At 33.5% G+C, this 26589-nt stretch overlaps 1 protein-coding gene across 1 annotated transcript in view; it reads left to right on the top strand.

Annotated features, from left to right (window-relative positions):
* The first annotated feature begins 16122 nt into the window (after positions 1 to 16122).
* LOC126737059 (1-phosphatidylinositol 4,5-bisphosphate phosphodiesterase) overlaps positions 16123 to 26589 on the top strand; it is a 143261-nt gene continuing 132794 nt past the window's right edge. The window contains exon 1 of the mRNA XM_050441753.1: positions 16123 to 16252. The gene's annotated coding sequence lies outside the window, so the exon portion shown is untranslated. The remainder of the gene's footprint in view (positions 16253 to 26589) is intronic.

Here is a 26589-nt window from a genome sequence, read left to right on the forward strand (position 1 = left end):
AACTTTTGTATAATGCTTAAAACTGTAATAAATAAATTTATAAATAAATACAAACATAAATAAAGTACAATGTAGTTCCCTTTTATTTTAATTTTAGCTATTTTTAATATAATCTCCATAATGTGAACATTTCAGTAATGCGAACTAAGTCGACATTTTTTGAGTTCACATTAACGCGAGCCTACTGTACATTCATACATTATAACATTATAAAATAGCAACTAGTTAACTGCTACAAATACCCAATATGGCATTTAAAAAATACAGTGCATTTCCTGTCTATCCAAATTAATTAATTAAAATTAAAACGATTTTTAAGAAAATAATATATAAACAAGAGTGATTCGAAAATGAACCATAAAATAGAAGTATATTAAATTAGGGAAAAAGGAAAAAAAACGGGAAGAAGAAGAAACAGCACTATATGTATCATATTAACCAAGTGACGTTATCATCTAATATCCAGTCGTGGATTCTACGTTAAATTTTGTTATAGGGTTTATTTCTGAGTTCTACGGGAAGTTGATTATAGATTTTTGTAGAGGCGTAAGCTTTTTGACATTTAGTCTTTGTGGTCTGTGGGATAGTTACATTTTTATTTAAAGCTTGTCTAGTGTTCTGATTGTGAGATCTAAAATGCAAGTAGTGCGGATGCTTACACAGGACTGCTTTCAAGTAAATTTGATTTACTTGCAACAATCTAGCTTCTCTACATAAAATATCCGAGGAATACAATTTTGGTTTGTTAAACATTACCGTTAGAACATATTTTTGGGTAATCATAAGAGGTTTCATGATGATCTTACTTGTTCCTCCCCATGCTGTTATGGAGTAGTTTAAAATTGATTCAGCCAGAGCTTGATAAATTGTCGTAAGGGTCTCTTTTTGTATAAATTGTCTTAAATAAATAAATAAGTTTCCGAACTCGAGTGGACATATACTCAACACGGTAATGCCACTTATAGATTTTCATCCAAAATAACACCTGAATATTTAACCTCGTCTGCCTTTTTATTTGCTGGGTGCAAGAATATTCAGTTATGCCACCGTCGTTTTTGTGTAACGTGATATCTTTTAACGTGCCAGATGTACTTGAATCTAAAGAAAAGCATAAAAAGATTGACTTTTCTGAGCTTAGTTTTAAGTAATTTAAACCAAGCCAAGTTTTGATTTTTTTCATGGAAGACTCCGTCTTTAGAACAGTCTTTACATGCTTCCAAGACTTTTCCTTAATCATTATTGCGGTATCATCTGCAAAACGGAAAACAATACCGGTCCAAGGACGGTTCCCTGTGGCAGACCATACCATCCACCAACCTAGGCAAACTGACACATCCATTTATTTTGGTGCTTTGTGTTCTCTGGTTAATGTAACTTTCAAACAGGTTGTAAGGAATCCCTCGAATCCCAATATTTCCCAGTTTTTTGAGCAGAATATCATGTGTCACAGTGTCGAATGTGCTTTGTTGAGGTCTAGAAATATCGCCATGCACCTCTCGTCACAGTCAAAACACTTTCCTATCTGTTCAGTAATACAATTGACCGCATCTTCCGTACTTTTATTTTGTTTAAATTCAAATTAAAATTCTGATAAAAAATTATTTTTTCCTAAAAACTCGGTTAAGTCTAAGTTTCATGCATTTCTATATGATTTTTGAAAGCTATAATTACTAATAATTTTTTATCTCCCGATTGATGCAACGGAGTTACAATAGCCTGTGTCAAAATTGAGGAAAACACCAGTCTCACATACTAAATTTACTAGATGTAGAATTGGTTTAATAAGGTGTTTATAATACTTTTTCAAAAATAATGCAGGTATTCGTCAGCCTCAGAGGCTGCATTAGTCTTAAGAGTGCTTGTTCATTGAATTAATTAATTTTTGCATTATGGGTTTAAGACACATTGAGCTTCTTGGATTATTTTTTTGGGTTTAAGCTGGCCTGTCTTGGATTTTTTATTTTACCCGCCGTCATTTTTCCAATTGTGCTGAAATAGAAATTAAAAACATCTGCAATATTACACTTGTATTTTCACACTTGTATTTTTTTACTACATATAGGTTCTCTTTGTAATTTTATACAAAGTAAAACTGGGTAATGATCTGATAAACCGCTATATATAACTTTGGAGCTCATGTTGGTCCACTCAGTGTTCTAGACAAACAAATAGTCCAGGCAAGAAGATATTTTGTACCTTATTTAAGGCTTTGGATACCTTTTTGTACCATTTGGAGTGAATGATCTTAATCTCCTTGCGAAATTTCCACAGGATAGCACTGGAGTTTGTCAACAAGATTTCTTACGACAATAAAGCTTAAATTTTTTGATTGGTTACATGAAATTAATCCCTTTTCTCATTGTTTGAGCAGTGACGCTAACGCCATGAATATTCTGATGTTAATTTTTCAGCTGTTTGGCAATAATATTGGGGTTTCGTAATACCTAAAGGCAAATAAACCTCATCTTCTAGGTTCTGTTTTTAGAACATTGAAAGGCTAGAATTAGCATTAGCAATTCACATTCTTGTTCCTAAAACCGCTACTAAAAAATTTAAAATGGCAACAACGCAGGCAAAAGCTGATGTAAACTTGACAAACGGATTTGTGTTTATATTTGACATTTGTGAAGTTCTGCGTTTTTTCTTTAGTTTTCGCAAAGGCGAACCCAGGATTTCAGCTACGGGGGGCAGCTCATACCTGTTTCGAGAAGATGGTCGGTCGGGTACATTAAAACCAAAAATCATGAAAATTGACTTTTATTAGTTTATATATATAATAATATTATATATATATATAATAATCATAATATATATTTATATTAATTTAACAGTAATCTTCTCGGATTTGTCTATGACAGTCTTTTTAATAAACTCACTGCTTTCTTTTAAATAATTGCGATGTGTGCTCATCAGACATAAACCTGTAAGCCGTTCTTCACCCATGGTGCTTTTAAGTCATGTTTTAACTCTTCGCATTGAAGGACCGTTCTACGGTCGCCGTGGTGCATGGGATAGTGCTTAAAATAATCAACGCCTTTCTGACAGCAGGGTAAAAAATGTTGGCTTCGTGGAACAGATCAACTATTTTATGTCCCTTAATTGATTATCTGGTAAAGCCTTCTTCACCCATAAATTATGCCAAAGGTTCAGTTCTCTGGTGATATCCAGGTTATAAAATTCTTGGAATGATTCTGAGTTCTTGTGTAAGTCTGTAATGCTGGTTTTGGTGTTGGTCATATACAAGGGATGACTAGGATACTTAAATCAAACGCCGGAGTATTTTCTTGGGAGAATCGAATATTCAATGATGAAATGAGTGAATCAATGTATGTTATTATCAGGGAACGCCGCCAATATTCATTATCATTGTCTGATGACGGATTACTTCTATGTGTTTGCTTGTGAGCAAGACGTAGAACCGATATTTCTATGTTCAAATCCATTGCAACAGCTCGCGGTTTTTAAAGCATTTCATTATTTATTCTATCAGGAAACTCGCGGTCATTTCTGAGAATGTCCCTGATATTTTTGATGTGTTAGAGTAATATTTACTCTTATTTTAAGCACTGGCGGATTTAAACTTGTCGCCCCTAGGCAATTTGGAACTCGCCACCCTTATTTTAACATAAAATGCGATTTTAATATTTTTTTTGAGAGTTAATTGCTCCAAAAGATACTTCATAAATGCCTTTGAAAAAATTAGTTTCAAAACTCCCTGTGGGAGGAAAACTAATAACATTTTGGAGAGCCATATTATCATGAAACGCTTTATTTTGATGTCAAGAAATAAATAAAAACATAAACGTTTAGAAATATCACTAAAGCACACTAAAAAAAACACGTGATTCTGTTAACAGTGGATTTTTGAATTATCTAACTGTGCTTGCCAATAAACAGTAAAATTACCTCAATTGCATCCAAACAGTTGAAACAGTAAATCATTTTCACCATATCCTCTTTCGAAAAATTAATTTTTAATGCAAAAATGTTTCGCTTTAGTGATAAACTGACAACACTAAATCTTCTGTCAAAGTAATTGCTTGATTTTTGTGCAATTGTTATTTCCATGGCCAAAAGCAAAACTAAGCAAACTTCTTTTAAATTAAAACGCGACTATTGTGGATTTTAAGGGCAAAATTAGGCAAAGTGTAAAAAACTCGATAACTATTACAGATAGGTATAGGACATGCTTAACAAAAAAGAAAGCTTATCACATTGTGAGCATTTTAAGATAAAAAAATATGGGTCATTCCATTTGAAAAAAATAAGATATGGTTCTTTACATTTTTTGGTTTTGGATAGAGTATTGCGAACACCCTGTAGAATATTATGAAATTCTCATAGGACCATAAAGTAAGTGTAAGTATGCACTAACAACCTACAAAAGATTTGGCTTGTAGGATCCCAAATGAGTGAATTATTTTTGTTTTTGTGGAGACGTGCAAACGTCGATTTTTTGATAAAATATTTAATATCTCACAAACGGGTAAGTTTTGACACCTGACTACCTGTATAAGATTATCAAAACTGGACAAGCCGCGACATTTATTTTTCATATAATAGTAGAAACCCTTATCGACTGACAATTCCTATGCATAGAACTTCAGCTTTTGAAAAATCATTTGAATATACAAGTATTTGCATGTGGAATGACCTACCTAATCACATAAAAGAATTTTATTAAATATAAAGGAACATGTTTTAAAAGCACAACTTGCTGCAGTTATATGATATTTGGAGGGTTCACCTGTCATAGACCTGGTCAGTTTTAGTCTTGCCTCTTTCCTCTCCTAGCCCCTTGCGCTGATTCCTACACTTTACCTATTATCTATTAAGTTATTTTGCCCATATACCTACTGTTATTTGTAATATTTTGTCTTTACACGGGTTGTACGACACACATGCGCTGAGTCGCATGGTTACCCGTTTTAAAAAATCGCAGTACACTCCGATTACCAGAAAAAGTATTCATGATAAATAGTGGTTAATTATTGTTTAATCTTTAAAAGCATATTATTTGTGTAATTTTTTGTATTTCTAATTGGTAATAAAACTGTTTAGATTTGATATTTCGGTAGCAATTATACTTTACTATTACTAACGAAATAAAAGCAAGAAGCAATTACCTATTCAGCCAAATTTTAAATATTTATAATTCAAAAATCCCCTAACGTCTAAGCTGCCATCGACTGTTATACAAAAGTGTATCGCGTACGGTTTCAAACTTGTCTCTGCTATGCTGGCTTTAATAGAAAATAATAATTAACGTGTATAGTAAAAAAAAAACTAAATTAGACAATGAATAACCATATTATAATAACATGAAAATTTGGATTTCTTTAACAGTAATTAAAAACGATTAAATAAATGCAGACGACTTCAGGATAAAGTACACCAAGAAATTTTTTTTTTTAAATCTGGGCGAATGCGACAAAATATAGAAATTCTGGTATTTAAAAAAAATCTGCAGTTTAAAAAAAAATTGGAGAAAATTAAGTTAGACTTAGCGTGTTTGACCTGGACACTGCAAAGATTAAATGGTACTGAGCCGTCTGTATGTTTAAAAAAAAATAGATCTTAATGGAGAAAGATGCTTACAATTTTTGAACACTACCTTTCAAGAATACTTGTATACATTTCCCTTGGGTTTCTCTAGGAAATTTATGGTATCAACAGGATGAAGCTCCCCGGCGTAGCACTTAATAATTAAAATCTTACTTAAATGAAGAATCTCTTGTTCTTCGATGGCTTTTTTATCAGGACTTTTCTTCCTGGATCCTGCCTTTTTCTTTTGACCAGTGGGTCCTTGTTTTGTGGCTGAAGCACCGGAGGTAGGATGCTTCAAAGAGTCAGGAGCACCTTTTCCCTTTAGTTTGCACTAAAGCAGCAGACACCACAGCAGACTTAGAGCGTTTGTACGCATACCGATAATTATCGGATATCAGAGTCTGACACTTTTAAATTACATTGGTGTGTTATGGTAGCTTGCACACGACCGTCCGATATTATCGAATCCGACAAAAATTCCCGTCGATATTTTGAATAGTCGGATGATCCGCTAAATCGGACCGGTAAATTCCACTACGATTGCACTCGATCTCCACGTGCAAATTGTTTACATTCAGTTTGGCTTCCAATAGTCTGCAATTTCTAGCGTATTGTAGTAAGTGGCAAAAATGAGTGCTGGAACATTTAATTTTGATACTCTCACATACATACTCTCACATACTCGCACATTGAGTGAGGCTATAAAGACAAAATTCTTAAAAGAAATGCTTGGAGTGTGTGAATTCTTAGAACCGGATTTTAATGCTATGGACGATAAAGACCTGGAAAAAAATAGGTATGTAAAACAATTATTATTGCAATATAGTACTAGTATATTGTAAAGAAGTGAAGATTTAAGATACATTAAATTTTTGTTTGTTGCTAAGGCAAAGATACCCCGGGGCTTGCAAAATAGGTAGCGAACATGTTACGAATCTCATTAACACTTCTTCCTCCCTGTTGTACCATCTGTCTCTTTGGTAAATTCTAGAAACCAATGTTAGGACTTATGAATGTGTCATCAAAAGATAAACCGTCTCTTCTACGCACAATATTATGTAAAATCACACATCCTTTTACAATGGTTTTAGAAAGATCCTTTGATGTGTTCAGTGCTCTATGAAAAACTCTCCAAGTTGGCATGTATCCCAAATTCACATTCTACGTATCCTCTTGCACTACATAGGCGATAATTAAAAATACGTTTCTGTTGATCCAGGTTATGTCCCCCATATGGTCTAAGTAATTTCTAATAAGTAAATTTTGCGAAAGACCAAATGCATCACCTGCGACTAATACAAATGGCAGCTTTTCACGCGTGTGATGAATGACAGGTGTTGGTATATCCAATTCACCTTTATCAAGTAATTTATAAAATTGAGTTTTTTTAAAAACTGAAGAATCGCCCTCTTTTCCATGGGCTCCAATATCAACATAAATGAACTCATAATTTGCATCAACTACAGCCATTAGAACTATTGAAAAGTAATGTTTATAGTTGAGATTCATTGAACCACTGGAAGGAAATTTTGTTACACGGATGTGTTTGCCATCCACAGCCCCAATGCAGTTTGGAAATTGCGCTTGTTTCCAGAATCCTTCAGCTACATCTAACCATTTCTGTCTTGAGGGTTTGTCCAAATAATCGTCCCTCAATATGTCCCATAGCTTGCAACAAACCAGTTTAAGAATGTTACTTATAGTTTTTACTCCCAATCAAAAATAATAATGTAGATTTGTAAATGTATCCCCACTTGCCAAGTACCTAAAAAAATATTCAATCAAAATATGTTTTAATCTCAAATTCTTACTATGAATTTTTATTTTTAGATGACATGATATTAACAAAATGGAATAACATAAGAGACGCGTTCATTAGATCACTTAAAACTAAAAGCGGGTAATCTGCAAAAAAGCGTTACATATACTACAACCAGTTACAATTTTTGCTCAAAATTACGAAGATGGATTCTACAATATCCAGTATTACACCGGATCCAGGCAGTTTTGATGATACTGGATAGACTGATGCATCCAGAACAAAAACGGCTGCTACACATTCAGGAAAGTCTTTTAAAAAGAGTCGCATGTCTGACAGAAATGTCGAGCAAGTAATGATCAAACTTTTGTCCCAGAAAGAAGAGACTCCAGCACCGCCTGTTGAGGATGAGGCTTTCTTCATGTCTATTCTTCCAGCAGTAAGAAAAATGAATGAAGATGATAAGCTCGACTTCCGTATGGATGTTATGGGACTAATAAAGAAATATAGAAAGCGTAAAGGTGCAGCAGGCCAACAAACTTATTTTACCCCTGACCTAAGAGAGAAGTAATACAGGAATTTATTCACCTGATATCGATAGGTTTTCTACCCAAGATGGATTTCAAATGTTACAAACTATGCCAGGTTCATCAGGAAGTACAATGAAAAGTCAACAGATATATACTGAGGAACACAGTCCAAAAACCTTTACTGAACTGTTTGCTTCTATTAATAATACCGAGAATAATACTTAGCTACGTTTTGTTATTATAATGTGAATTAAATTCAATTTGCTATTTTCTTTACGAGTTTAATATTTTTGCACTGAAAAAGCTTACCTTAAAGTTACCATTAACATTTCTTTCAGAGGAATAGCCAGCCTCATATTAGTATCTTGGTGACAGATATGTTCATGTAGATGCACTAATATGAAGTCAAAAGTGTTGATACTCATTCGGAAGTAATTAAAGAATTTGGTATTATCTTCTCGTAGCTTGTAAAACATTGTATAAAAGGCACCATCCACATAGCGCTCGGCTACTAGTGGATGAATCCGAAAGCGTCTGTTGTTATTTCTACGCTTTCGCCTTTAGATCCAATATAAAATAACAATTCCCTTTTTCAGTGATATACGCATATTTACTAAAGTTGTAGCTGCTAAAACACTAAAAACGAGTAACAAACTTTTAATACAAGTAGTGATAAAATGAAAATGGCGTAGATTTCCGATAAAAATCGGGCCCAGTATACAACGGATTCACCGATAATTACAGTTCCGATATCCGATAATTATCGGTATGTGTACAAAGGCTCTTAAGGTGTTTCCTTATAAACAGTGCCACTTTTTTAGCATCTACCTTGTAATTTGCAGCGATATTTTTGCTGCTTAAAAATGATATTAAAAATTTAATGAATTAACATAAAAGTTTTGATAATTTAATCAGCCTTCAAATTGATAGGCCTTTAAAATCTATGATGTTTAGGATATATGTTCATAGTAATTTTTTGCCTAATTTGATCCGTAGTCCGTAGAGAAAGCAAAATAAGGCCTTTATTTTACTTACTCTGATTTCATTCAAGGAACACGTCCTTGAATTTTGTCGCAATATTAAAAACACCACGTGTATCTTAATAAGACGAATAAAACAAAAAAAGGATCGCCGAATTTCTGGGGTTTTCTTAAGCTTTACGACTTTTTTGACTTTAAATTGACTTCTTATATTTTATGATTGACAGAATTTTACAAGAATTCAATTTTTAATTATTCCTTTTATTTAAATTTTAAAAAGAAAATAAAGTAGACGCTTGACGAATCTTACCATTCATTTTTCATTGGATGAACAGATATGTTTTCAATTTCTACAAATTGTCTAGAATCAGACAGTAACTGTGAAAGACTGCAGATTTAATTATGTGACTAAGTTAAAGAAGAATCTTGGGTATATATAACACAGAAAAAAACATATTTTCAAATAGAGTAATTAGATATTCTTATTTATATTCATTCATATTAAAATTACCGATTGTTATTTGGAGAAAGCGTCATTAAAACGAATATTTCAAAACGATTAATCAAATTAATTCATATCCTCTGTATCTATTTTCGTTTTAAAAATTAGGTTTAAAACTAAGACTCGCATTATTTTGGTTTGTTCTTTAGTTTAAAATATATATTTTTACGTTGAATTTATTCTACTCTCAACATAAAAACTGGTCATTTACAATTAAAATTACATATCTTTTTAAGAACGCTTGCTCATTTAGAGAATATTTTTGCAATAAATTTTATATATATAAAGTGTTTTAAATTCGGAAATACTCATTCCTAGAAAGTCCATTTACGATGTATCTTGATTTCCAGACGATCTACCCAGTCATTCGTGAGATTATAAGTCAGGCGGCAGGTGTTAAATTAAACGCCATTTTGCAATTTAATTTCCTTCAAAATATTTCTTTGATTGTCTGGTGATGTGTGTCTGGTCAGTGTTTATACAATTACAATCGTCGAAAGAAAAAGATCGTCGTGATAATGGGAATTGAAGAAATAATTTAAAAGAATGGGGATATTGTGATGGCATTATCTTAAAAGTGAAGATTTACACCATTATTTTATAAAACTAACGTTTCAAACACCAATTGTTGATAGATCTCAATTGACACTAAAATCAGCCTTTTTTATTTAAATAAACCTACTTGACTTAAACATACAGGGTGTTTATTTGAAAACTTCCCACCACCGATTTATCGAAAACCACCGTTTAAAAAAAAACGCCGAAATACGTCAAAAGGTTTGTCAAGGGGGACAACTTTCTAACCTAAAATTACTTTACCCCCCTTCACCCATTGCCCACCAGGTCATCCCCTTAAAAATTTTAAATGGCAAGGGGTATCGAGTAATAGCTTGTTTAAAAGATCTTTCGAAGTCTTTTATTTTGACGTATGTTTTTTTTTTAAATCCGTAGATTCGTTTTCGAGAAAATTAGAAAAATCTTTGTTTATCTTAATTTGTTCAGATAGAAAACAAAAACATGAAAATATCAGTTTTTATTTCAATAAGTGTTCAAAATGTTGTCCGTTTTTGGCCAAACAATAGGCGATGTTCAAATTCCTGACGGACATTTTCAAAAACATGTTGTGGGATATCATGGCAGCTGTCGATGATGCGTTGACGAAGTTCATCCAAACTTTCAGGTTGGGGAGTAAACACAATAGATTTCAAATGACCCCATAGAAAAAAGTCTGACGGCGTTATATCAGGTGATCTAGCAGGCCATTCTATAGACCCCCTTCGCTCTATCCATTTATCAGGAAACTCGTCGTCTAGCCATTGCCGAACGGGAAGAACATAGTGAGGAGGAGCGCCGTCTTGCTTGAAATATATTTCCGCCTCATCAAGTATAGGGTTTCCATCATCATCGATTTGGTTTTCAATGGATTCAGTGATGAGCGAATTGATGGTATTTTCTAACATATCCAAATAAATGTCTCCATTTAAATTTCCGTTAATAAATAATGGCCCAATCACTTTATTTCCTAAAATGCCTGCCCAATTTTTGAGGGTACTGGGTATGCCCTTCTACAAATGCATGAGGATTTTCATTGCTCCAATATCTACAGTTATGCTTATTAACAAATCCATTTAGATAAAATGTGCATTCATCGCTGAAGCAGATATTCTTGACATGAATAGTATTATCATTAATCGCTTCAGTCATTTTTTTCACAAAACTCAACTCGCTTATCGAAATCGTCTTTGGTTAACTCTTGCAATATTTTCATTTTGAATGGATGAAATTTATGAAGTTTGGTAACTGTGTGAACAGAGCCTAATGAAATAGGGGAGAGTGGGGCAAGTGCGTTTCTAGAAATATGTCGAGCAACGCACGCATATATATATATACACATATATTTGTGTTCTGTGAACGCACGACTATAGCACGACAATGATAGGTGTAGTGTACATGTCTATTAGCGCGTATTGTGTCCTTAAACATTTAGCTGAAAATTACTAAAATTAAGGTAAATATTAAATTTTTTTAAATTTTGCGTGTTGTTTTATAATATTTTAAGCGACATCAATAAGGATTTTCCCCAATTTAAAGGCATTTTCTTAATATTGTATGAAGTGCATACCATAACCTTATATTTGCTTAATACTGCGTTATGCTTAGAATGTTGCCACATTTATCTGTCTTTTCAAGATTTAAATTTTTATATTTTAAGAACGATTGGGGTAAGTGAGTCAGGCATGACTCAACCCATTCGTGGTGCCTTAGAAGCGATTCAAAATGAAGAGATGTCAATTAAAAAAGCTAGTGTGGTTTTTAATATTTCGAGAACCACCTTACAATAACGATTAAAGCATCGACAGCTCACTCCACTTGTAAAGCACGGCAGGTTCAAACCCGTATTCACTGAAAAAATGGAAAAGGAATTATGTGAACACATAATTTTGTTGAAAAAAAACTGTTTTATGGACTTTCGACCACAGATCTTCGAAGGATTGCATTTTAATTTGCTGAAGCCAATCAAATAAGTCATCCTTTTAATAAAGATCGAAAACTTGCGAAAGGAAAAGACTGGGTGAGCTCATTTTTAAATCGTCAGAAAATCCTCTCCATTCGAAGACCTGAAGCAACCAGCATTGCAAGAGTAACAGGATTTTCCAAAACTAGGGTTAATGATTCTTTTCAAAACTTAAAAAAGACCTTGGACAAGTTTAATTTTCCGCCGCATCGGATTTTTAACTGTGATGAGACGAGGATTACCTGCGTTCAAAAACTTTGGCTGAAAAGGAAAAAAAGCAAGTGGGAAGATTAACTTCTTTCGAGAGAGGAAAAAACACAACTTTATTAGCTTGTGTCAGCGCTACAGGTACGTTTATTCCTCGTGTTCGAATGAATCCTGGTTTTTTGAGCGGTTCATTTCCTGGAGCAGTAGGATTTCCTGCTCCATCAGGCTGGATGGATGCTGACCTATTTATCAAATTTTTAAATTATTTTGCTGCACCAAAACAACAACAGATTGTCCAAGTCTACTGATACTAGATGGACATTCTAGTCAAAAGTCCATTCATTTAGTAAACCTGGCTAGAAAATCAGGATTTTCTATTATAACCTTACCTCCTCACATCTGGCAGGAGAAATGGATCACTGGATTACAAATCATTCAGGCTCTAGGATCACAGAATATGATATGGCTCCTATTAATAAAAATGCGCCTATTAAGGCTTTTACAGCAATAAATATTATTAAAAGGGTTTTGAAAAAACAGGAATCTATATCATATAATCCAGATGTGTTTCAAGACAGTGACTTTGCGCTAGCCGAGAACATTCTTCAAAAGGAATGAAGGACAGAAAACAATTATCCCGTCGAGAGTTCCGTAATAAGTGATGAAGTCTTGGTGAGAAAAGATAATATCCTGAGTACTTCTAAAGAATTAGTAAACAATTTTGAACAAGAGCAACCATCATGTAGTTATGTTTCAGTTTTATCTTTAAGCCCAGTTCCAAAACCCTCTCAAAAGAAAGAAAATGGCAAATCCAAATCGAGGCGCATAGAAGGATCTAAAATAATAACCAGTTCTCCTTACAAAGATCAACTGGAAGAAAAATTAAAACCAGTGACAGCTAAGCAAGTAAAAAAGATACTAGACGACAAAGCAGAGACAAGTACTAGTAATGGAAAAAATTAAAAGAAGGAATTTCTAAGAAGCAAAGTGCCACGTCAAGAGCAGAAGAGAAAGAACACAACATAAAAACAATGCCGGACGAAGAGAAAAACACATTATGCATTTACTGTCATGAGACTTACGAAGACACTTGTTATGAAGAATGGATAATGTGCATGCAATGTGGTACCTGGTTACATGAGGATTGTTCCGATAATGAGCCAGATACTAATAATAATTATGTTTGTGACAATTGTCGTTGATTAATTAGCATTCAAACTCACTTGCCCCATGTGGGTGACTTACCCCTATAACTTGGGGCAAGAAGTCATTTTTCTTTTTTTTGTTTTAAGTTTGATATTTTTCCAAAGAGTTAATGTTTAGTTTATTTTAAGGTTATATTCGTTTGAAACCAATTAAACTCGTGTTACAAACGATGAAAGTTTTTTTATTTCTAAAACTTAGTACGCCGCAGAGCCTTAAGGTGTCTCACTTGCCCCATCCTCCCCTACCAGTGGCAGCAACAATTTTGCGTAATGAAGTATTAGGATTTATTCCAAAACTTCAACTTCATCTAAAATTCGCCGATGATCACGTTTTTTATTTGCAACAGATCCAATTTCAGTAAACTTAGTAACAAGGTCCAAAACATACCTATGCGAAGTTATCTTCTCCGGATGTCTGGCGTTAAACGTGACGGCAGTTTGCCAAGCACATAGATTTTGGGCACCATAAATTAAAATAATGTCCACTCTTTCGGCTAGTGTGTAAACCATTTTAGAAGTAAAATCTTCAATTCAACAAATAAATTTTTACTATTCCAAGACTGTCACAACTGACGGCAAAATAAAATCTTTATTTTTCTTAGCAACTATAAATAACTAAGCAGCTATAACAATAAATACAGTTCGCCCAGGATATTTGTGTTGATGAAAAGAATGCGGAAAAAAATTCAGGTTGTTATTTAGTTTTTCCACGTCTAATCTTCGGAATTGCTGTTTATGTAGGTAGTTTCCGTTTTAAATTATAAACGAATTGTAGATTTGGCAAACCCTAACGGGCAACATTTTGAACACTTATTGAAATAAAAACTGATATTTTCATGTTTTTGTTTTCTATCTGAACAAACTAAGATAAACAAAGATTTTTATAATTTTCTCGAAAACGAATCGACCGATTTAAAAAGATCAAACGTCAAAATAAAAGACTTCAAAAGACCTTTTAAACAAGCTATTACTCGATACCCCTTGCCATTTAAAATTTTTAAGGGGATGACCCTGGGGAGCAGAGGGTAAAGTAATTTTAGGTTAGAAAGTTGTCCCCCTTGACAAACCTTTTGACGTATTTCGGCGTTTTTTTTTAAACAGTGGTTTTCGATAAATCCGCGGTGGGAAGTTTTCAAATGAACACCCTGTATGTTTGTGTAAAATGTTATAAAGGTTCTACACTCATAAACTGCTATATAGTGTAAACTTCATAATACATTTTTGCGATGGATAGTTAGACAATAGTTTAAAACTTATCAATCAAGAAAAGTATTTCGGTTTTTTACAAGCTTTTAATTTCCAATGTATAGAGGACATATTATTTTTTAGACATACCATTAAAAGAAGAGTGCTACATTACATTTAGTTATTTTTGTATATAAAAAAATAAGCTTTTGACTTAACCTTTGTTATAATTTTTTTCACAGGTCTTTAGCCTGTATCGACCATTACTCTCGAAAATTGTGTGAAAAGTTTTTTTTCTTCTCGATATACATCTTTCAACATTTTTTAAAAAAAATTGTAAATATGGAAGAAAAGAATTTTAAAATCTTTTTATATATAAAGGTTCAGCATGTTATTTTTTTATAATTGCCAGCAAAACCTATTATAATTAATATATCCTTTTTTTACACAGCTTAAAAAAATTGTTTTTCTTAATATTAGTTAAATATAATATTGGATTTTTAATATTTGGGAAAACGTAATCGTATTTTTTTTGTATTTCCAATTTTAATAAAAATAAGATTGTTTAGATCATATAGAACGTTATTTTGTCAAAATTAGGTAAATACGAAAATACATCAGTCACGTTTTTTAAAAAAAAGGTGCTCAGTTATTAGTATAATAGCTTCTCTTTGAAGGAGTTAAATTTTAGTTCTAAAAACGTCAGCATATTAAGCCAAGCATTTTAAAATCATTAATATCAACAGTTAATATTCTCATTGTAATATTACTATATAATTAAATATAAGACAAAACCTACGTATACAGATGAATTATTGTGATTGTTGAACCAAAATTAAAATACGTAACTTGAGTACATCATATTCTTAGAAATACAAATTGTAGGCTTATATTTAAAATACTGTATTTTATTGTAAATAAGTCGTAATTTTGCTTTAAGAGGTTGTTTTTTTTTAATTTAAACATACCAAAATTTCCGAATAAACTTTTCAAATTAGATAAAATCTTCAATATAACCAAATTTTATATTTATTTCTAAAGACGCTTTCGATTTAAACTGAACTACTGATCTCTATTCTAAATATTTATAGTAACAATTTGATTCAATTGAATACATAAAAATGAATCTTTTACATGTTATAAAATATAAATAACGATATGTGTATGTAATTTAAATAAATATAAACGAAGATTTTACATTTTTATATTAAAAAAATATAGTCTTGTCGATATACAAAGCTAAGATAGCCTTATATTAATATTATGTTTAAGTTGAGTATTTTCTTTTTTCCGTGTATGCCTTATCAAATCTGTAGTATGATTGTGCCTTCAACATTTTTTTAAAGCACATACTAAACTATAAGCTATATAGATATAGCAAATATTCAAATACACGTTCATTTGAATATTATTTGCTAGTTGCTACTTCATCCGCATATTCAAAAGCCAGGTCGACTCAAGCTATTATAATGACTTATTTTACAAAAAAATCCTTTAAAATGATTTACGTAAAAACGTAAAATACTGGGTGACAATTATTACACAAATTAGATTGATAGATCTTATATTTTCATCAATTTTTCTTATTAAAAGGGCGACAGTCACGTTATTGCGATTTTTTATCATATAATAATCTCGTTACTTTAAATGGATTAACTTAGCGAAACCATTTAAAGCAGAAATATCGATGGAAGTCATTCTATATTAGTTTGTGATCTCCTTACTAAAAGAACATTGTTTAAAATATGAAATTTATGGAAAAGAAATAATAGCTTTAGTTACATATATGTATGTAACTGGTGTTAAATTGCAGTATACATGCGTAAGTTGCATACACTTGATCATTAATTCGCTTACATGTAGTAATTTTGATGAAATAATTTCCAAAGTAACCAATCGAAAACATACCGCTAGTCAAATTTGTTACGGGGACAACTTTTCATCAAAAAATCATCAAATCTTGCAACTTCCTTAGCAGGGAAAACGGCTTTTTAATTCTTTGTGGGGCAAAGGTACTTTTTTTTAGAAATTGATTCACTTATTTAGAAGGTAAACTGCAAAGTATGTATCAATTTTACTTAAAATAATAGTGCACTGTTTAAATACACATTAGAGATGAAATTCCTTTGTAATATTTGGCTGTCTGTAGAATTTTTTACGGCTAACTGGTCGTATAACTTCTAAAGGAAATATGTCTCAAGCACCAAGTGTCCAGAGAGTTCTAATATTAATAATAAAGCCTATAATTCAACAAAGTTGCTTACTTCTGACAATATAACTCGAGACTCATGGGAAATTATTTACTCAATCACGAACTTTAAGTCGCGGAACAAAGTGTGTTCCTAATTTGGTTACTGATAATCGAAAGACAGTTACTGGCAACATCAATATTGCTAATACCTTTAATAATTTTTTTGTAGAGTCAGTCCGAAGGATTACAGGTAATTTTCAGGCGCCCATAGGCATAAAAGTGCCTTTTTTCAACAGTTTATCCCAATCTCTTTTTTTATTCCCTTTCACTGAAGGTGAGTGTCGTAATTTTACGTTGGCATCAATAAGACGAGAAAAAGCTACATATCTTGTAAGATTGGAGAGTGACAAAACTGGTAAAAAACTTTGGAAAGGTCTAGAAACTTTAAATATTAAAATAACCAAGAATAATAACGAGCTGCCGTTTAATATATCTGATCCAAATCATATAAACAATTTTTTTGTAAGCGTCTTTAATAAATCTGATAAATTTTTAAACAAAATTAACTTCTACTCCAGTAATAAATTTACCTAAGATAATTTTAATTTTTCTTTAGTAGACTAAAATACTGTCAAAAAAACTAAAAAATATTAGGTCCAATGCCTCTGGAGTGGATAACATAACTCGGCGTATGTTACACTTATGTCTCCCTGATATTCTGGATCATGTCACTCATATTATAAATTGTTGTTTGGAGGTAGGATATTTTCCCAGCGCCTGGCGTGAGTCGGTGGTATGTCCGATTCACAAATCCTCCAATCCTGAAGGTGTTCAAGATTTGCGTCCGATAAGTTTGCTTCCCGTAATCTCCAAGGTTCTCGAAAGAATAGTCCGTATGCAACTGTCATAATTTTTAATGACAAATAATATCCTCCCTTCCCATCAGTCTGGCTTTAGGAAATATGATAGTACAGCTAGTTCACTTCTAAACGTCACCGATAATATCGTGCGGGCTCTTGACAAAAATATTTCAGTCATTATGGTAGATATTGATTTCTCGAAAGCATTTGATGTCATCGATCATGATTTGCTTGTAGCGAAATTGGAAATATTATGGCTGTAGTGATGTTGTTTTGTCCTTTTTTAAAAATTACTTGTGGCGTAGAACCCAAAAAGTGAGGGTGAATAATGAATATTCTGCTTCGAAAAATTATTTCTGGTGCCCCACAAGGGTCGATCCTAGGCCCATTATTATTTCTTATATATACTTCAGAATTAACAGGTCTTGTTGAAGATTCTAAAATACATCAGTATGCTGATGACACTCCATACATACATTATTTTGACTCTGGTAAGTTTGACAACGTGGCTGATACTATTAACGCTGATTTGAACCTAATAAATCAATTTTCAAAAGAACAGAACCTTGTCATTAATTCTAGTAAAACAAAAATGGTTTTGTTTTCAGACCGAGGATCACATAAAAATATAATTGAAACTGTTCACATTCAATTGGGTAACGAAACTATTTCGTTCTCTGATACTGTAAAGGTTTTGGGACTGAAAATAGACAATTCTTTAAGATTTAAGGAACAGATTAATACTCTTCTGCAGAGGTGTTATTAACGCATGCGTATGCTTTATGCCAATAAACATATTTACAATTTTAAAAGTAGGAAAAACGTAAGTGGCTTTAAATTACTGTCTTATAGTTTATTATCCTTGCTTAGACCAAATAAATCCGCCTACCGCCTGCAACGCGTGCAGAATACTTGCTGTAGATTTATTTTTAACCTCGGAATGTTTGATCATGTATCAGACTCTGTATTTCAGTTGAACAATGTTATTGTTTAGAATTTGTGTATGTGTTAAGTAACCCAAGTCTGATGATGGCAAGAACACTTGCCGAAATGCATCTGATGATGGCAAGAACACTTGCCGAAATGCATCACTCCTGAAATTAGAGGATTAGCATTTTATTTGTGGAGAAAAGACTTCCCCTACTAACTTTTCAATATTGTATTGACTCCACTTCAGAACGGACTTCTTCCTTAATATGTAGATTTATTATCTAAATTTAGTTACATTTTTTTCCTTTGTTATGATGTCGATTGAAATAAACGATTTGATTTGTTTGATTTGATATTTTCCCATCATATTTCTTTCTCCCCACTTAAAGATAGGGCAAATTTTTGCTTGTTTCAAGACGTTGGGAAAAGTACTAGTATACATAATGACTAATTAAAAAGCAAAGATAGAGTGAATCAGTGAATGTAGAAGCATAAACAAGTAGGAGAAAAAAGAAAAGAAGCAAGAATATCCCAAGCAATCTGTAGATGAAGTGAAGCTGCAACACGCTATCTAAGGTAGATGGTTAAATATGTTAGGATATATTGTATTGCTAACGTTTTTAGGTGGTTGTATGTTTCACAATTTTTCTTTTCATTATCTTTTGTAATAATTATGAAATTAATTTTTTTATTATTAATATTATTATGATTATTACTTTTTTCTTAAATTTTATTAAAGTAACTTTTTCGTAAGTCCTTAACCGTAAGGTAGACCTTAAAACAAGACGGTTCCGAGTCTCGTCGCGGCAGCATAGCAACTAAGTCGTGTTTATGTGTTTATGTTGTAAATTATTTGACAAAAAGATAGTTTTTCGGCTAATTAATTAGAAGCTCATTGTTGAGAGTGCTTTGTACTTATGAGTGTATTTACGGTGATATTATTATACGATCATGGTAACAGTTTTTTTGGTCCCACTCATTTTGCCTGCTGCTGTGATTGATCTAGCAAAACTAACAAGTCCGCATTGCCAATTGTAGTTATTTATCACGTTTTTTATATTTTACACTAAATTCCTATGGTCAGGTGTAAATATATGGTCAACGACAGTTCAAAGTATGGACTTTTGATGTGTTTGTCTGATGTTGGTTTGTGCATTGAGTCAACGAAGTAAGGACTTTCATTAATTTATTTTCGTTGTGATTTTCTTGTATCATGGAACTGTGTAGCAGTTACGATAAAGTAATTAAATCAGGAGCAATTTCCGTTGAATGCAGCTTGTGTCGTTCCTGGTTTCACAAAGGCCGCTCTAATCTCTCCAAAGCCGAATTTGACAAAATCTATGAGACTTTAAAAAAAAAGAAGAGTCATGAGTGGTTCTTGTAGTACGGTTACCAAAAGACGGTTGTTAAGGAAAGCTCTAGTTCTATAAAGACTGTTTAGGAAAACGTAGGAATGGGCGATACAATACCATTACCTGAGGTTTTGTCTAAAGAAAATGCTTGCATTGGTGATCTGATGAACGGCATTATCGAATTATGTATTGTTTCTCATCAATCAGCAATTAATAAACTCGTGGAGGAATTACAGAAACTTCAAACATTTAAGAACAACCCTGCTCAACCAACAAACGATAAGATTAGGGATAGTAGCTCCATTATAATTTCTGAGATAAATGATAAAAATCAGCGCAAAAATAATATTATGATGTTTAATGGTCAGGAAAGTCATTCTGATGATATGAATAATAGAATAAGTCATGATAAGGTGTTCGTACTTGATGTTCTGTCCAATAAGATAGGAATAGATCATATTGAGCCCTTAAAGGTTTATAGAATTGAACGTCGTGGCCATTAATAGGCCTATGAAATTGTGTTTTAAAAATATCGAGATTGTACAAAAATGTTTGAGAGAGAAAAAGAAATTAAGTGGTAGCAATATAGTAATTAAAATGGATTTCACCAAATTACAGCGTGATGAAATCCGAGAAGTTTATGGAGAATTGGCAAAAAGAAAGGGAAAAGGTGATTCAGTTAAATTTACCAATGGGGTTCCATCAATCTCTAAGAGAATTGTACGAGGTCCAAAAAACGATTAAGTGATCCCTTGGTAATGTATTATTTTAACGCTGGGGGTATGAGGTCTAAGCTAAAGCATTTGAAGCAAACAATATCTGCATGCAGTTATGATGTAATTTCGTTGGCTGAAACATGGTTGTTTCCGAACATTTTGTCATCTGAATTAGAGTTTACGGGATATGATAAAGTATTTAGATGTGATAGAAGTGCTCTAACGAGTGCTAAGAAAGATGATGGGGGTGTTTTACTCGCTGTGAGAAAGGAGTTAAAACTGCGATTAATTAAACACTCTTGTTCATCGTTAGAGCAATTTTTTGTTTCTGTACAACTTAATATTAAGAATATTGTTTTTGGTGTAGTTTACCTGCCGCCAAAATCTGATATGGGTCAATACAGTGCTTTCTGTGATATAGTACTGGAGATCTTTGAGGCCCATCCAAATTGCTTATTTACTATTGCAGGAGACTTCAACCTACCTGGCTGCACTTGGTTTAACGAAAATCAAAATCTAAAAGTTGCCTTTTCGAATAGGTGTTCGAATGTCGCACCAGCTTCACTGCTTGGACAGGTATTTAATTACATAGGTCTTCTGGATTGGCGGATGATTTTTTATTGCCGGTGACTGGCTCTCGACACACTCCGTATAAATGTGTCTTTTCAGTACCATATATATCAAGGTCTCTGAAATATACAGTAATGTTTTTTGATTTCAAAAATGCTGATTTTCTATCATTAAATAATTTCCTTGGATCTATCGACTGGTCCTTTATAAACAACACTTATAAACACACTTAAGAAACTTAGTTTTACGTAAGAAGTGTAAGGTTACGTATAAAGTGTAAGGGGTTTTAATTGCAAAGTGATTACTTGTTTTTTTTCTGAGCTTCGGCAGTCGTGCAGTGTGTTGAGCGGTCAGTGTTACCGCGATTATATTTCTCGTATCGAGAATAATCTATTGTTAGATCCTAGGTTATCTAGAAACATGTAAGCAATGTTAAAAAGTCAAATATTATTCCTAAAGATATGTTTTTGAATGATGAAACTAGTGATGAGGGTGGTGATATAGTTAATTTATTTGCCAAATATTCGTTAAGCGTATATTCTGAAAAAGCATTTCAAATACCTGAATATTACATGACAGGGCTGATAGATCAATTCGATGTAAAATTTGTAAAGTTATCTTTGGTAGAGGTTTTTGATGAGATTCGTGGCTTACAGCGCAAGAATTCTGCGGGACCGAATGGCATACCCAGCTTGCTACTTCGTGAATGCGTATGTACTCTGTCGAAGCCTATTTGCACTTTATTCAATCTGTCTTTAAAGTCGGGAGTATTTCCTTCTTTTTGGAAGAATTCATATATTACGCCGATATTTAAGTCTGGTAATACTAGTGATGTCAGTAATTATCGGGGAGTTTGTATACAGTCAACCTTGCCTAAACTTTTGGATGTACTTGTAACCAAGCAATTGTCATTGTAATGTAAAAGCTTATTATTAACAATTGTAAATATTACTACAATCGCTTTACGTTTAAACACAAATAATACTCCCGGATACGTATAAAAAACTTTATTACAGACTAATTCTGAATTATAATTGAAAACTACTGATAAGATTACGGAATTAAACTTTGTGAAATAGTCTATACACGGGAAAATGTTTATTTGCCCGAGCCGTAAGACGTCGCGACGTTTATTTCTTTTAATCGACAACTCAACTAACTCTTTTTTATACGTTTTGTTTTGACGAACCAGTCCGGCCTTGAGCAGAATATTTCTTAGAACTCCAGACGCCGACGATAAACACACAGTTCTCTTGGTATTCGTTTTTAAATAATAAAGTTATGCGATTTATGGGTTCATCACGCGTTATTTTCCACATCCTCCCGGGCGGCAGAAATCTCAAGTGGATAGAGTAATTGAATTGGTCGTCTCATCACTAAACCGTTAGAAGTCACAATTTCACATGCCCTAACTTTCTCGTCTCGTCCTATGAAAGTTTTCGTAATTCGAACCATCTTCCACATTAGCCTAGGAAGATTCTGTTCATACAACAGAACCAAATCGCCTACTTGCAATTTCTGTTGCTTTACAGTTACGTTATTGTGAACACTCCTTAATTGTTGTAAATAGTTACATGACCATATTTTCCAGAACTTTGTAAGGATGTCATTCCTCGCTTTCCATGCCTGCAAAATATTGTCCCGTTTAATTATCGGATTTGTCAAATCGATTTGAAATCCACAATAATTTTCTCCCAGCAAAAAATGGCCTGGCGTTAGAAGTAACAAATCATCTGGCTCATTACTTATGTATGTTAGTGGTCTTGAATTAATAGTAGCTTCAACTTCAGTCAAAACTGTTTGCAACTCATCAAATCCAATAGTCCGTTTTCCAAGCGACAGTTTTAATGCATCTTTAACTGACTTCACAAGCCTCTCCCAGAAGCCACCCCACCATGACGCTCGTTCCACAATAAATCGCCATTTAATTCTTTGCTGGGCAGCTAATCCTTGAACTTCGTTTTGCCACAAAATTTTTGTAAGCTCGTTTAACTCCAAAGCAGCTCGTTTAAATGTCTTAGCATTGTCGGAATATATAATGTCGGGCACTCCCCTTCTCGAAATAAATCTTCGAAGAGCTCTGATACAACTCTCTGTTATCAGATCCGGAACCAATTCCAAGTGTATCGCCCTAATAACAGCACAAGTTAACAACATAATATAGACTTTTAATCTCCCATTTTCGTTTATGACATACAATGGTCCCGCAAAATCTACCCCTGTCACTTTAAAAGGCGCAACAGCATCTAATCTACTTCTAGGCAACGGTGCAAAGGGTTCACTTGCCGGTTTTCCTCTTAACCTTTTACATACGATACAAGTCTTTATTATAGCCTTAATTCGTTGCCTTCCTTGGATAATCCAATATTTTTTTCTAACATTAGTTAAGGTAATATTAACCCCGCCATGCCTTACTGCACCATGAATCCTTAATATTACATGCGTCGTTAAGATAGATTTTTTAGGCAAAATAATCGGATATTTCGTGTCATAAGGTAAGGCTGCCTCCTGTAATCTACTTCCCAATCTTAAAACCCCTTGATCATCCAAAAATGGATTAAGACTGAGAATGCTCGATTGCCTCTCTATAATGTGACCTTTTGATAAAGCACTAATTTCCGCTTTAAAATACTGAGCCTGTATAACCTTAATCCAATAAAATTCACTTTGGATCAGTTCTTCAGCTTTAACCTTTATTGAATCAAATAATGTCTCGTGAAGATTTCGTGACCTTGCTATAAATCTTCTTACATAAGCCGTTATTCTAAGTATTTTATCAAAATTACTGAACTTGTCAAATGGAAATAAGGGCTCTCCGCTAATTCCGTTTACTTCAACTTGAACTGCAAATGCCGAAAAAATACCATGCTGCTCAGGCTCCGTTATCCCATCATTTGGCCAAAACTCTTTGTCTTTCAATAACCATTCAGGTCCGTGAAGCCAAAGTTTCGATTCTACAAATGCTTTCACGTTAATCCCTCTTGATAACAAATCTGCAGGATTTTCAACACCTGGGCAATGTCTCCATTCACCTTTTGTTAATTTTTGGATCTCTGCTACCCGATGGGCAACATATGGTTTCCATTTTGAACTTTTTCCTTTAATCCAATGCATAGAAATCTTGGAGTCTGTCCATAGGAAAATTTCGTCGATATTTTTGCACAAACCTTTTAGTATAAAATCTTGCAACCTAGCAGCACACAATGCACCCGTTAGCTCCAATTTGGGAATCGTTAACGTTTTATCTCCCTTCAAGTTAAGTGGAGCCACTCTATTTTTTGCTACCAGAATATTACAACTTTTATTTTTTTTAGAAGTTGTTACTTTAAGATAGGCCACCGCCCCATATGCTTTGGGGCTAGCATCTGAAAATATGTGCAATTCCGTATGGTCTTTTGAGTAGTCAACAACACATCTTGGAATCCAGTATTCTTTAAGTTCCAATAACTCATTTTCCCACTTAATCCAAACTTCGGTCAATTCGTTTGATAAAATGGAGTCCCAGTCGTACTTTTCAATCCATATTTGCTGCATTAAAATTTTTGCTCTTATTATAAATGGACTTAATAATCCTAATGGATCGTATACTTTTGCAATTGTCTGTAGAACCTTACGCTTCGTTATTCCTTGGTGCCCCGTATGATTCTCGACGGTAGATAATATAGAATTAACATCAATGTTTAGCTGATCTGTAAGAGTACACCACCGTATTCCCAGAACTTTCTTTACAGGATTACTGGCTTTTTCATTATCCATTAAAAGAGTTCTTCTTAAATGCACATTATTAGTAGCCCATTTCCTTAGATTCATGCTAGCTTTCTTCATTATTTCTTGACTTTTGAAATAAACTTCACTTGCCTCGTCTGACGTGTCTACAGCAGCCACAAAATCATCGACGTAAAATGACCTTGACATGATATCACATATCTTTTTAAAACCTTCATTCTGCTCATCCAAATGTTTGGTCAAAGTAGCTGCCAAGATAAAGGGACTGCTCGTTACACCAAAAGTCACCCTTTTCATGTGGAAACTAACTATTTCTGGTAAGCTTCCATTATCCTCAATTGAGCTTTCGTACCATAAAAACCTTAGTGCGTCTCTATCATTCTCATTAATTTCAATTTGCAGAAAGGCTTTCTCAATATCAGCTATTAATGCAACGTTGCCAATTCTAAAATTAATTAGCACTTTTAATAGCAAGGGTACCAAGTTTTCACCTGGTGATAGAAGATCATTCAAAGATGGCATTCCTGGAGCATGGGCAGATGCATCAAATACAACCCTTATTCTTGTGGTATCTTTATTGTATCTATACACCGGCCTGTGTGGCATATAGTAGACTTTAGGCGAAATAACACTATTAGCACTTTCTGTGCAATCATTCTCAAAATATTCTCGCACAGCCTTATCATACTCTACTAATCCTCCCGTGCGAGTAAGCTTTGACGTTAAACTTCTAGCCCTCGAAAGTGCCCCGTTAAAGTTTGACTCCACTACTGTATCTTTACTTTTCCAAGGTAATGCCACAGTATACCGATTCTCGTTAAATTGTATACTTTCTTCTATGTACCTTTTCGTAGAATGGTCCATTACATTAGTATCGTTAATCCCAATAGCTTCCAGGTCCCAAAATTTCTTTAGATCAAAATCATCATTCACAGTTTGCACTTGGAAAATATTAGCCACATTCACATTCAATGAAAATCCATATTCACAGCTTCTGCCATGGATAGTCCATCCTAAATAGGTATTCACCGCAGTTTGATATTCTGACAGCTTTTTAATTTCTCCAGTGACTATTTTCCAGTAGTAATCAGCTCCTACTAATACTGATATTCCAGGCAAAACTTGCTCTGCGTTATCTGGACAAATATCAGCCAAACTATGCTCCTTACTAAATTCATTTATAATTGAATTGTTACACGATGGAACAGCAAGTGTATCAAAACAGATTTCTGGTACTTCAATAGCGTTAATCGTTATGTTTTCGTTAGAGTTTACACCTCTTATTGTTAACTTTACTCGATTACACAACCGCGCAGGCGTCAGTTCTTTTTTACCAAAACACATTATAGACAGTTTGTGAGTCCCTTCTATTGGTAAATTCAATTGTCTGGAGACACACTCTTTAATAAAAGTCAACTGACTTCCGCCATCAATAATAAGTCTGATATAAGTTTTAGATTGTCCACTGTCCAACACCTGAGCACACGCGGTCTGCAACAATACATTACTTAGTCCGTTATTAGAAAACAAAGCTGTAGCTCCACTTTCCCGTTCGTTAGATTGTTCATTTTTATTACTAGACCGATTAGTTGTGCTATTATTTTTGATAAAGTCCGGGTCACACATGGTCATAGCATGCTTACGCGAGCACTTATTACACCTAATATTCGTTCTACAGTTCCTGGAAGAATGATTACTCTTTGTACATCTAAAACACCTGCCACTAGATTTTAAAATGTCTTTCTTTTTTGCCAATGTCACCGCGGAATTCGTACAATTAGTCGTCATGTGATCTTTTGATTTACAAAACAAAC

Source organism: Anthonomus grandis, chromosome 6 (genome assembly GCF_022605725.1).
Source record: "Anthonomus grandis grandis chromosome 6, icAntGran1.3, whole genome shotgun sequence".
In the NCBI taxonomy this organism is placed as follows: Eukaryota; Metazoa; Arthropoda; class Insecta; order Coleoptera; family Curculionidae; genus Anthonomus; species Anthonomus grandis.